Here is a 14510-nt window from a genome sequence, read left to right on the forward strand (position 1 = left end):
AATAGAATCATTGTTGTTGTTATTTTAAAATACTCTTTGCTCAGACTACTAAATTCCCCTGTGTCAGTTCTAGTAACAATATAATAAATTCATTATGACTATAATAAAATCAGCATAAATCCTAAACTCTCAGGGATGATGTGTATGGTGAAATTATCTGTAATTGCACACATAAAAATATTCATTCTTTCTGGAATGTATCTAAAATGAACTTCCCAAATGTGCCTGTAAGATTTTATTGAAAGTTTATTCAATGCATACTTTACCCTATAGTCTTGGTTAACCCTTAAGAATTTACATGGTTTAAGCATTCTCTTGAGAATAAAGATTAAAAATAAGGTGAATTGATTAAGCAGCAAAACAACAAAAGACTTTTTTTTTTTTTTTGGAGACTCAGGAAATTGTATGCCAAGTCTCTTCTGAGTGTTTGCTATAACGTAATCCTAATTGTTGTTTAGTTGCTTAAATTGTGTCCTACTCTCTAACCCCATGGACTGTAGCCTGTCAGACTCCCCTATCCAAGGACTTCCCAGTCAAGAATACTGGAGTAGGTTGCTGTTTCACTCTCCAGGTGATCTTCCTGACAGTTCAAACCTGTGTTTTCTGGACTGGCAGGTGGATTCTTTACCACTGAGCCATCAGAGAGGCCCAATCTAATTATGTGAGTTATATGATTTTTCAATAACTTCTGCATTTGCACAGACAACAAAGCCACCAAGTGTGATTTCCTTAAATGTACAGATAAGGGTATAGTATCAGTTTTATGAGTAACAGTCAATACCTGAGGACAGAACAGGCAATAGATCAATAATGGGAAAATAAAAAGTGGCCAATAGGGTTTCATGCCTCCATTGGATCAGGCCAACTTCTGATTAGTTCAGTTGGATCAACTTCTGATCCTTTAAATTCAAATATTTCAGTAAATGTTGTAATCTATAGGCATATTTTTTTCTTAAGAAAAATCTTTCTTTATTAAGAAATAAAAATATTTTATTTTATAAAATAAAAAGAAATAATCTTTTTATTTCTTAATAAGAAAATTCATGGTGATCCACAAGCCATCCTGGGAGAGCTTTTCATTCATATGTTTTATATAACATTCAGTTCAACTCTTTATTTACAAACTTTAACAAATATTTGTTCATTTCACGCTAGACTTCTACATCCCTGAACAGATTTTCTAGAAATGAACTTGACTCTCTGCTTCCTCTAATAAATTGAGAGAATTATTCCCACAAGAGTTTTTTGGATACTAACTATGAGCAAAATATACTAGAGTATTCAGAATCTCAATATTGTATGGCTCTGATACATCAGTATCTTACCTATAAAGCACATTTTAAGAATGAATTGTAATATGTGATAATTTAGGAAATACAAGATGGAGTATTATCTCCTCCAAAATAATAATAGCAACAAAATCTAGATTTGTTCAGGCTTTTAAGTATAAGTTATGAAAACAAACTAAAAGGAAATACAATTAAAGCAAATCTGCATTCTAGCAGTTGGCCACACAAAAACTGAATGTATCAAAAGCCTTAGAAATGATCATCATTTAGGACTCTATGATTTTGCTACAAGGAATTTATTATAAGTGAGTAATCAACAATATACATATATACAATTTGATGTACAGAGATGTTTATTGCAAATAGATTGATATTAGCAAAAAATAAAAACAAAACCTAGAAATCAATTCTAGGTCTAACAATGGAAGAATGACTAAATTTCACTTGTTATAACACAAATAATACATTTGCACACAATTTTAGGAGTTGGGATAATGCTCATGATACAATATTAAGTGAAAATTTGACACATACCCTATGCAGTCCCATTGATGGAAAAAAACAAAAGGAAATATTTATAACTATTTGGAGTGGTGGAATTGGGATGATTATTCTCTTCCTTTTATTTTCAATTTTAAAAGGTCATATAGTAATTTATGATTTAAAAAAATACTCATCATAAAACTAAATAATACAGACGGATGGCCCGTATAAGACTACATATGACTGAGTTAAGAATCCAGCTGCAATGCAGGAGACACAGGAGATGTGGATTTGATCCCTGGGCTGGGAAGCTCCCCTGGAGGAGGGCAGGGCAACCCACTCCAGTATTCTTGCCTGGAGAATCCCAGGGACAGAGGAGCCTCGTGTGCTCCAGTTCATCGGGTCGCAAAGGGTCAGACGCAATTGAAGTGACTGAGCACTCATGCACACGGGTCTAGCTTCCTTTCATGTCTGTGAGGAAGATGCTCTACATCTTTTTTTGCCTTTCTCATCCAGTTCACATTAGCTTTTTTAATCTTACCTATCCAAAAAGAGTTTATTCATAGTTTAAAAAGAAATCCAAACAAAAACTAAGAAAAATTCCTATAAATGCCCATTAAATGATCAGTGAGATTAATGAAATTTGCTCATGACAGCTTTCACTGAGGAAATTGTAATATACAGCACATTTTACTTTTCATCATCATATATGATTATTTTCTGAAAATAAATAATTTGATAATAGTACATATGGGGTAGTTTTTGAATATTATATATAAATGTGTATATATAAGAACCTTAGAACAATATCCCCTTAAATGGAAACAATACAAGATTTTGTATGCTGTCTTCCTCAAGAATATCCACTTGCCTTCCAGGGTAAAATGATGTTTGTTCTTCCAGTATGAAACAAGTGTTTTTGACAATACAAAACTATGGGACTATAATTTAAACTTTAAAACTTCTTAAAAATATTTTATGTCATATTGGAGTATAGTTGATTTACAATGTTGTGTTAGTTTCAGGTGTAGGTCAAAGTACATATATACATATCCATACATATGTACATATATACATATCAACTTTTAAATTATTTTCTCATTTATACTACTACAGAATATTTAGCACAGTCCCCTGTGTTATACATTAGGTCTTTGCTGGTTATGTCAATCTCAAAATCCTAATTTATACCTCCCCTGACCTATCCCTTTTGGTAAACAAAAGATTGTTTTCTAAATCTGTGAGTTTCTATTTTTTAGATAAGTTTATTCGCATCATTTTTTAGATTCTGCATATTAATGATATATTTAGCTTTCTCTGTCTGACCTATTTCACTTAGTATGATAATCTCCAGGTCCATTCATGTTGCTGCAAATGGCAATTTTTTTTTCCATTTTTCTTTTTAATGGCTGAGTAATATTCCGTTGTATGCATATACCACATCTTCTTTATCTTTTCCTCTGTTGATGGACATTTACATTGCTTCCAGGTCTTGACTGTTGCCAGTCATGCTGCAGTAAACATGGTTGTTGTTCAGTCACTCAGTTGTGTCCAACTCTTTGTAACTGCATGGACTACTGCACATCAGGCCACCCTGTTCTTCACTATCTCCCGGAGTTTGCTCAAACTCATGTCCATTGAGTCAGTGATGCCATCCAACCATCTCATCCTCTGTCACCCACTTCTCATCAGGCCCTCAGTCTTTCCCAGCAGTGAACACTGGGGTGCATGTATCCTTTCGAACCATGGTTTTCTCTGAATATAGGCCCAGGATTGTGACTGTTAGATCATATGGTAGCTCTATTTTTAGTTTTTCAAGAACTTCCAGGGCTTCCCTGATGTCCAGTGGTTAAGAATCTGCCTGCCACTGCAGGTGACACATATTTGATCCCTGCTCTGGAAGGTTTCTTATAATGGCAGAGTGGTTAAGCCTGTGCACCACAGCTACTGAAGCCTGTGTGCCCAGAGCCCATACTCCAAAACGAAAGAAGATACCACTACAAAGAGGCACCCTGCTCTCTGCAACTAGAGAAAGCCCTCAGATAGCAGCAAAGATCCAGCACATCCAAAAATAAACACATTTTTAAAAAAGAAAATCTCCATATGGTTCTCCATAGTGGCTGTACCAACTTACATTCCCATCAACACTCAGAGGATTTCCTTTTCTCCACATCCTCTCTAGCATTTGTTATTTGTAGACTTTGGGATGATGGACATTCTGACTCGGGTGAAGTGACATTGATTTGCATTTCTCTAATAATTAGCTATGTTGAGCATCTTTTCATGTGCCTATTGGCCATCTGTAATACCTTCTTTGGAGAAATGTCTATTTAGATCTTCTGCTTGTTTTTTTAAGGTTTTTTTGTTTTGTTTTATATTGAGCTGCATGAGCTGTTTGCATATTTTGGAGATTAATCCCTTGTCAGTCGCCTAATTTGCAAATATTTTTCTCCCATTCTTTGGATTGTCTTTTCATTTTTCAAACACACACACTGTGGTAGTCAGTCTATGATAAAGGAAGCAAGACTTTACACTGGAGAAAAAGACAGTCTCTTCAATAAATGATGCTAGGAAAACTGGACACCTGCATGTAAAAGAATGAAGCCAGAACATTCTTTAACACTACACAAAAATTAACTCAAAATGGATTTAAGTATGAGACATGATTCCATAAATGGTAAAACAATTAGAGGAAAAACATAAAACAATTAAGGAAAACATAAGAACACTCTTTGATGTAAATTGCAGCAATATCTTTTTTTGATCCATCTTCTAGAAAAATGGAAATACAAAACAAAAATAAACAAATGGGACCTAATTAAGCTCAAAACATTTTGAAGAGTAAAGTATAAATCTTTTCTATTTAAAATCTTCCCTTGCTCTGAGAATCCATTCCATCCAATTGTTTATACACTAACCAGGTCTTACACTCACAGTACAATGACTGATTTTCTTCATTTTCTTCATATTGCAATGATAGAATGTCTAGTGTAATATTTTTAGTTGAGGTAAAATTGGTATATAACATTGTATGAGTTTCTTGTGTCAACATTATGATTTGACATATGTGTTCATTATGAAGGGTCATCACCAAATTCTAGTTACCCTGCATCAGCATAACCTGATGCCCTGTTGTTGTCCAGTTGTTCAGTCATGTCCAACTCTTTGCAACCCCAGGGACTGCAGCACACCAGGCTTCTGTGTCCTTCACTATCTCCCAGAGCTTGCTCAAACTCATGTCCATTGAGTCAGTGATGCCATCCAACTATCTTATCCTCTGTCATCCCCTTCTCCTTCTGCCCTCCATCTTTCCCAGCATCAGGGTCTTTTCCAGTGAATCAGCTCTTCACATCAGGTCACCAAATTATTGGAGCTTCAGCATCAGTCCTTCCAATGAATATTCAGGAATTATTTCCCTTAGGACTGACTTGATTGATCTCCTTTCTCTCAAAAGTCTTATCCAGCACTACAGTTTGAAAGCATCAATTCTTTGGTGCTCAGCCTTCTTTATGGTCCAACTCTCATATCCATACATTACTGGAAAAACCATAGCTTTGACTATAGAGATCTTTGTTGGCAAAGTGATGTGTCTGCTTTTTAATACATTCTCTAAGTTTGTCATAGCTTTTCTTCCAAGAAGCAAACATCTTTTAATTTCATGGCTGCAGTCACTGTCCATAGTGATTTTAGAGCCCAAGAAAGTAAAGTCAGTCACTGTTTCCATTTTTTCCCTGTCTATTTGCCATGCAGTGATGAAATTGGATGCCATGATCTTAGTTTTTTCCGTCTAGTCAAAGCTATGATTTTTCCACTAGTCATGTATGGATGTGAGATAAAGAAAGCTGAGTGTTGTAGAATTGATACTTTTGAACTGCGGTGTTGGAAAATACTCTTGAGAGTCCCTTGGACTGCAAGGAGATCCAACCAGTGCATCCTAAAGGAAATCAGTCCTGAATATTCATTGGAAGGACTGATGCTGAAGCTGAAGCTCCAATACTTTGGCCACCTGATGTGAAGAACTGACTCCTCGGACAAAACCCTGATGCGGGGAAAGATTGAAAGCAGGAAGAGAAGGAGACAACAAAAGATGAGATGATTGGATGGCATCACCGACTCAATGAACATGAGTTTGAGCAAGCCCAGGGAGCTGGTGATGGATGGCTTGCTGCAGTCCATAGGGTCTCAAAGAGTCAGACACGACTGAGCAACTGAACTGAACTCAACTTTCATTCTACTCTTTTACCTTCATCAGAAGAGGAGGCTCTGTAGCTCCTCTTCACTTTATGCCATTGGGGTGTTGTCATCTACATATCTGAGGTTATTGATATTTCTCCTGGCTATCTTGATTCCAGCTTGAGCTTTAACCAGCCTAGCATTTCATATGATGTACTCTGCATATAAGTTGAATAAGCAGAATGACAATATACAGTGTTGACATACTCCTTTTCCAATTTTGAACTAGTCCACTGTTGACTCCCTAAATCATTTTTAAAGGGAATTTCAAGACTAATGACATCTTTTGATAGTTTAATGTAGGCCATTATATGTGAGACAACACAAATGATAGATACTATAGAATTTTTACCAGATAATGGCCTACATTAAATATATATATATATATATATATATGTATGTGACAATAGGTTTCCAGATATGTTTGTGTGTGTTTCCTACTCTCATAACAAACATGAGTTTCTGCCATTAGTATCTAACTTCCCTCAATCTTCTATGAAGTAATGAAGACAGTAACATCTATAAATGTGAAATAAGTAATGAATTGTTCAGGGGGCCATAATAAATAAATAAATAAGAGATAAAAGTGATTCATCCATCAGGAGACTATTAAGATAATATGACTGGCTTTCAGAAATTCAACCCTAGTATAATAGAAAAAAGAGCACAGGCTTGATCTAGTTTATACTCTATCCCTTCTTAACAGTGTGGATGTGGGAAAAATAATAACTACCCTTCAGCGAGGAGCTACCCTCTCAGGTATCATAAATATATTTTTCCTAATCATTAAAAGTAGGTGAAAAAGCTTATCAGTGACTAGCATAGAGTAGGAACTTACTAAGTATTTATTATTATTAGTTTTAAATATTTATGTAGGTTCCAAGAGAAAGTCTCACATGACACATAAAGATATCAATTTCACCTGCCAAGTCAAACATGACCAAACGTGTTTTATACAAGTGTGTTTGAAACAGGCAGTAACATTTCAAAAGTTCTCTTCAGCTCTAAAAATTGTCCTGTCTTTCTTGTGGAATTTTTTGGCCTTGAACAGTTCTAGTAATGTTATTATGGCCTGTCCTCATTTCACTTTCTCCCCAGGTCTAGTGAATACCATCACACCTCTCTGTCAACCATGGATTTTTCTTTTTCTTTAGTCATTTTACAAAATCTCCATCTTCACAATTCTCACAACAGCTCCTTTTGACAATCTAGTTCTTGTACCATAGCTTTTTGCTGTTTAGTCACTAATCATGTATCCAACTCTTTGTGATCCCGTGGACTATAGCCCACCAGGCTCCTATGTCCATGGGATTCTCCAGGCAAGAATACTGGAGTGGGTTGTCATTTCCTTCTCTAATACTACATCTTAGAATCAGGAAAACAGGATCAGGTATAAACTGACCACTGAAACAATTTTCATTATTGAAAACCCAAGATCTATTGGAAATTATGGGTGTTACTGAAGATAGCCACAAAGATGGTACTCATACTAGTTGCAGAATGTTAAAAGACTTTTCTTTGGTATTGCACTTTTTCTCATATGCATGGTCCACAGAGGCAGAAAAGTCCATAATTTATCTATAAACCTACAGATAAGTATTTTCAAATTTTTTCTATAGCTTAAAAGCAGAGAAGTTTTTATTTTGATGCCACTATTTTGTTTCACATGATCAAAGCTGTTGACAGGAAAGCTCATACTGTCATGCTTGTTACCCTGGTTCCAGCTTACCTACAGTCTTTCAAGTTTTCTTACTCAGAGACACCAGTTTCCTGATCTTGTGGAAGTATTGTTTCTGCAGCACAAAATACACCCACCCTGATCTCTGATAGGCTTACTGTTGCCATGATTTCTCCACCCTGCCCTTGGGAGAATCTCCACAGAGGTGACTTTTACATGGCTCTTCAGATTTCTTATAGGCAGTATTAACATTCATGTATAGTGATATTCCTAAGGTTTTCCTTCCACGTGAATTTTGTTCAATGCTCTTCATTTTCTCACTATGTTTGGTCATACCAAATTTTTCACAGCTTCCCTCCATTTTCTTTTCACAATCATAGTATTGGGCTACCAAATTCAACCTGGATAAGAGGTCAGTCAATATGAAAGATAGCATCATTCATTCTAAGAAGCAAATCTAAAACTGTAGATAAAGCTCTGATTATATCGATAAATCTCTTCCCAATAAATAATTAACTCCCACTTGATCAATAAGGAAATTGAGGTGCAAAAATGTTAAGAAACAAATCTACCTAACAAGCAGAAGTAACACCATGACCCACTGCCAGAGCTTGATTGATTTTAACGGCGCTGCTCTCGCTAGCCAACGGCTACCGTCAGTAACCACATGACTTTCTTGCTTTCTTATAACTGATCCTGAGTCTGGGGCAGATGCTAATGAACCCTTTCCAGCACCCTTTCCAGCCAAATCTGAACTTAACCTCTCAATCTTTCTCAAAAGAAATTTGCACACAGGCACTAGCAATTGGCTTTAGTTAGCATTCAAACACAAAGCTATTTTCTATCACAAAGTTAGAGTGCATTCCCTCCCTGAAATAATTTAGGTGTTTGTTTACTTATCTGCAGAATGGGAAATTTGAACAGGAAAAATCTCTAAACATTCTGCCACTCTGAAATTTTTATGAAGGCCACCACTCTATATGTCCCCAGAGATTACATAATTTAGGAATTCCTAGGTATTTCCTATTGAAAATATATTTGGAACATAGTATGTTTATAGTAGAAAAGTAGTGTTACCCATGAACTCACATTCATTTTGCACCCTTCAAATACTTTTCCTCAGGGTGGAAATTTCTCATGCTTGATCACAGCCCAAAGATAATCTGGTCCTGGAAAATACACACACCATATCTTTATTCATCTAAAAGGTCTATCCTGTATGTGAAGAAAAAGGAAAAAAAAAAAAAATGAAGAAGAGCCACACACAGTTGAAATATTCCATGTGTCTGGTCTTCACTGAAGCATATTCTCTTGAGAATAACCATTTGAAATATGTTTAACAAATTGAATTTTTAATGGAATATATGTAGTATGAGGTCAGGAGAAATTCTTTGTTATTTCTTTGAAGTTTAATGTTTTTAAAATGAGCCAATACAGATTTAGGAATCTTTCAAAATTACATAACTGTGGTTTAGTCTTACTTTTTAACCTAGAGGTATAATCTTTTTTTTTTCCCCCTTTTGAAAGACATCAGCAAAGCACTGCTTTGAGAAATCTCTCCCTTTCCCACCCCCTTGCCTTTTGGCCAAAATTATGCTCACATCTGTCCAGAGCAGAGGAAGTCCCAGCCACCACATGCAAGCCTTTTTGCTTTCAGCCTGCAGCCCAGGAAATTACTACCTGTGTGGGCAGATCCTCAGTGCATAACTGTGAGGTCCCACAAAACTGAGGACTCAGCAGAAAGAAAGAGGGTGGCGCAGAGGCCAAGGGGCACAGTGGGGAGAGAGAGAGAAAAGAGGAAAGAAAGAAATTTCTGCCTCTTTCCCCAAAATACCGTTTTTTAGGGTTTCATAGCCAGAAAGCAGAGTAGAGAGCCAGGAGTGTATGTTCCCTTATAAGTGAAAACAACACACACAGAGCACCCCTAATGACACTTAAGATTATTTTTAAGAAAGTAAAAAATAATATATTTACCAAATGAAAGCTCTGTGCCAGAGTTTACCTATTTACTCATCACCTCAAGTCTATTTATTATTTTATCTGTTTTGTACATGAAGAAATTGAGGCACAGAGAAGTTAAATGAATTATCCAAAGTTCTAGGGCTTAAGTAGTGGTGCTGAGAGTTGACTCATGGGTCTCAGACTTCCACAAACTAGGACCCTGCCTGTGCTGTCCCATCACTAGAATAGATTTATGCGTGAGATCTATACATCCTTTTTAGGCCCTTCATAGTACCATAGATAATAAAGTATTATAATTATTTTAGTTTTTAATAAGAGAATATGGGAGGAATCTGCTGTTCAGGGGGGCCCATCACTTCCACAAAGTTTTCAACTCTTAGCACATACTATCTTAGAAATTCCTGTCATTCTCTCCTCTGCGACACCCCAAGACTCCTTCCTCTATAAGCCAATGAGGTGCCCCGTGACTCAGCCTCTTTCATTCTCTCACTCTTTTACAACTAATCAGATGATTTCCTATAGTACATGGTAGGGCAATCATATTGAATCTGGAAATTCTCTTCTTTAAAGACCCTGCAGTGCCCAACATCCCATAGTATATTGGATGAGTATGTTCAGGGGTAGGATCATGACAGACATATGGAGAACAATCGCCGCATGCCATTGTTAGTGTTATCCCTAGAAAACATCCCTTCCAATCTAGTATTCTGCTGGATATAACAAAATTCTTTGAGGAATGTAAAAGCAGTATTGTGTGGTAGTCCAAGTTGGCATTAATATATCTAATATATGCTTAAAGAAGTAGGATGTGCAAATATGTTTTCCCACTTTGCATATGCAGCACTTACTATTTTAACTCTAGTTTAAATATCTGAACAGTCAGCATTAAACAGCCTCAGAGGTATCTAAAAAAAAAAAAAAAAAAACCAAATTTGTCTCAGTCATTCTTGAGTTTTTCCTCTTCCCTTCCCTACCCTGGAAGTGTTCACGCAAAGGGTGGTAGCTTACCTTCTAGGACATTAATAGACAGAATACCTATATTAACAGAGTTTGGATGAGATAGTTCAAGAGCACATCCTTTTATTAGCATTTATGATTCTGGGATATTATATTGTATTTATATATTAGGAATATATAAAAGCATATAAATCTTAATTATGAGTCCCAAATTATTTAGAATATAATTTAAACCTAAACCAATTTCCATGTGAGTGGTGGTAAATTGAATTAGGTTTTAAAAAAATACTCTGGCTAGATTCCCTGCAGCTAATCTATATGGTTATGCCATGTGGTTGGGAACAGGAAACACCTGTCTCTCTGCTTGCTAGCACTCACTTAACATGATCCCTGGCAAAACAGTTTTTTCAGCCCCAGTCCAATTCACCAGAGGTCATTTCAGTATGGACTATTTCAACTTGCATTACAAACCATCAGTGTTTAACAATTTTCAAGCACTTTCTGGATATGAATCATTATATAGCCACCAGAGCTTTTTAAACTATTGTCCTGAGGTCCTCTGAAAGAGATCATTGGCAAATTTCAAATTCATTGGGATTTCAATACATAAAATACCTTATTTTTACATTTTTATTGTCATAGAGAGACTGTATCTCACCTTGCAAAATGGAATGTGTATTTCTAGTTCTTTGTTTTTAAAAAGCATAATAAATAAAATCTATTGTAAGAGTTTCAAATGTCAGTGCAATATATTTGCCTTAGGGCTTTTAGTTTCTTTTTTTGCGTTTTACAGTGCTTGAGAACAGAATCCTCATATTTAATATCCCACTCAAGTTCTGGCTTTGAGTTTTGCAATGCAAAGTTTGACAGTTACCACCAATACAGATGCTTCAGATATGCTAGCAATTTCGGCTTTGGGAATGAATATCTAGACTTTTTTCCCCACATTTCCATGGTTTCATAATTGGCAGTCTGCCTGGGCTGACCAAGAAAGCATAAGTTTGGGCATTCTCTCTGGCTGTGAGGATACTCATTTTCAAAAGAAGGAGATTAGAACAAATAGATTAGACTTGCTTTTTTCTCCAGCCTGGAAAGGTTAAGAGGTAAATACTGACTTACAAATAGCAAATTGCTGAATATATATTACAAAAAACAGTCCACAAATATTGTACTATTTAGTCAGTCATTCTGTAGAACTATGTGGTTGCTGAAGAGAGCTGTTTTGTCTGATGTAACTACTTTTTCTCCTGTGCACCAGACAAAAGCGTTTGATATCCCCAATAAATACTATACAGGTCTGGCTCTGAGTTATTTCTGGTGCTATCTATCTTAACCCCTAAATTATAATCTGCTCAATATCATATTTTACAATCTGTTCTGTTAAAAGTCAATATGACAAACATCAACATAAGAGCATGTGTCTTCAATGGAAACAAAAATAAATTATACATATAGATTAAAATTTGAAGGCATACCTGTGAATTGTTTATGGCCCATTTACTTGCCTTTATATACAGGCAACTGTATATAACTAGTTAAACCTAGATTAAGTAATCAGGCAATAAGGCAAAACCAATACCAAGGGTCGATGTTGTTGTTTAAGTGGCTTAAGTTGTGTCTGATTCTTTGTGACCCCTTGGACTGTAGCCTGCCAGGCTCCTCTGTCCATGGGATTTCCCAGCCAAGAATACTGGAGTGGGTTGCCATTTCCTTCTCCAGTGGTTGATGAGGTTGGTAAAATTAGAATTGCTGGCAGAGGGCCACCCCTTTGTAACATCACCCAGCTGCATGCCATCTTCACTCCCCAGTACCTAGAGAAGCTTTTGACCATCAATTGTTGCAGTAATGAGGTTAGGCCATGAAAAAAAGTGGAGTTGGAGGTTACCAGAAACAATGTATCAGAACAGCTGCCAGTCATGGGTTCTCTGGGCATAAGTCCTGCCTATGCATGTAGAAATGGGCAGCCACATGTTAACTTGTTTTCAGGAGTCTGTTTCTGTTAATTGAGATGTTTCTCCAGACCCAGGGAATCTCTGACAACTCTAAATTTATTGTGTAACTTTAAGAAATACCTTATACTTTGGGAGCCATGTTATCAAGGGAACTATAATTCAGGTCAACAGGTAGGTAGCTCAGGAGAAGAGTAGGCTTTATCCTTAAATCGAGAATTTACCAATTCCTATATAGAAATATATCAAGATTGAAATAAATTCTTAAATGACCCCTATTTTAGCAAAACTCATAAAAATCTGTTTCCTGAAATACCCTTTAAACTATAAGAGAAGTTTCCTTGTCAGGATGACTCAGCACATTGTGGCCAATCAGCAATGACCTAAGTAAACTGCTTGTCTAAGCCAATGAGAATTAAGTTCTATCAACTTCCTTTTTTATACTCCATAAGCCTTACTGTAGACTTCCTGAAACAAACTATTTTCCAGTTTTGATTTTGAAACCTTCTTTTTCAAGAACAATTTGTTTTTCATCCAATAAAATAGCCATATCCTGAATTTTCTTTTGACACCTTTTACACATAAAAATCATTTTCCAAGTAAGTATTTTAAACTCTCTATTGTGAAATGTAGCACATGCCCAGGAAAGTACAAAGCATAAATGAATTATCACAAAACAACCCATAAGCAACCACCACAACTACAGTACCCAAAGAAACTTATAAACTCCTCCAAATCCTGTCAAAATAACTGTTTTTCTGAAACTTTTCTTAAATTCTTTTTTTTTATTTCTTCATAGGCATGCATCTCTAAGTAATAAAATACCTTATTATCTGTATTTTGAATTTTTTATTAACGCAGTTACACAATGTGTAATCTTTTGAATCTGGCTTCTTTCACTCAGCATTTTGTTTGTAAGATTCACCATGTTGTTGAATATAGCTCTAGTCCATTCTTTTTTATTAATTCAATTATAGCTGATTTATAATACTATATTGATTTTGGGTGTAGAAATAGTAACTCAGTATTTTATGGGTTATACTTCATTTAAAGTTATTATAAATTATTGACTGTATTCTCTGTGCTATATAATATATCCCTGTATCTTATTTTATACATGATAGTTTATACATCTTAATCCCTTACCCCCATTTCCCCCCCCCCAACCCTTCCCCCACTGGTAACCATTACTTTGTTCTCTATATCTGTGAGTCTGTTTCTGTTTTGTTATTCTCATTGGCTTTTTTTTTTTTTGATCCTACATATGAGTGATAACATCCAGTTCTCACACTTCACTAAGCATAATACCCTCTAGGTTCATCAATGTTGTAGCAAATGTCAAAATTTCATTCTTTTTTATGGCTAAGTAAAGTTGCTTTATATACATGTATGTTTTTATACAGGGATAGTTGATTTGAATATAAATATATAAAATTTATACATATATTTATTTATATATATATATAAAGTATATGATTTAATCATATGATTGAATTTAACTCCTAGTTATGTACATATAAATAAAACAAAAACATTAATTTGAAAAGATATATATACACTGTAAAAATCTTAATTTGAAGACAAGAAGGGAAAAAGAGGGAAGAAGAGCCAGGAAGGCAACACATTTTATGGGAAATTTGGATGAGATAAAAATGAAATTTTGACTCTGATTTGTCTTCAGTGATAGCCTGAACAACTTGAGCCATCTCCCTGAGCAGAAATTTAGTCAGATTCTCCTGTTGTTGAACATACTCCAGCCACAGGATGATTATAAAGACACAGAAATAGTTAGCTTATAATTATTATCCCTCCCAAAAGATTTTAGGAGGGCATTTTTTAGGTCCTAATAATAATTGTCCTAAGTTTTTTTGGTTTCTTTCTCTTAAAGATCCAACTAAAATTTCCTCTTCCCCCAAAGTCCTAACCTCTTCTCTTCTACCACCTTTCACCATGAGTTCA

The sequence above is a fragment of the Odocoileus virginianus genome, chromosome 1, assembly GCF_023699985.2.
Source record: "Odocoileus virginianus isolate 20LAN1187 ecotype Illinois chromosome 1, Ovbor_1.2, whole genome shotgun sequence".
In the NCBI taxonomy this organism is placed as follows: Eukaryota; Metazoa; Chordata; class Mammalia; order Artiodactyla; family Cervidae; genus Odocoileus; species Odocoileus virginianus.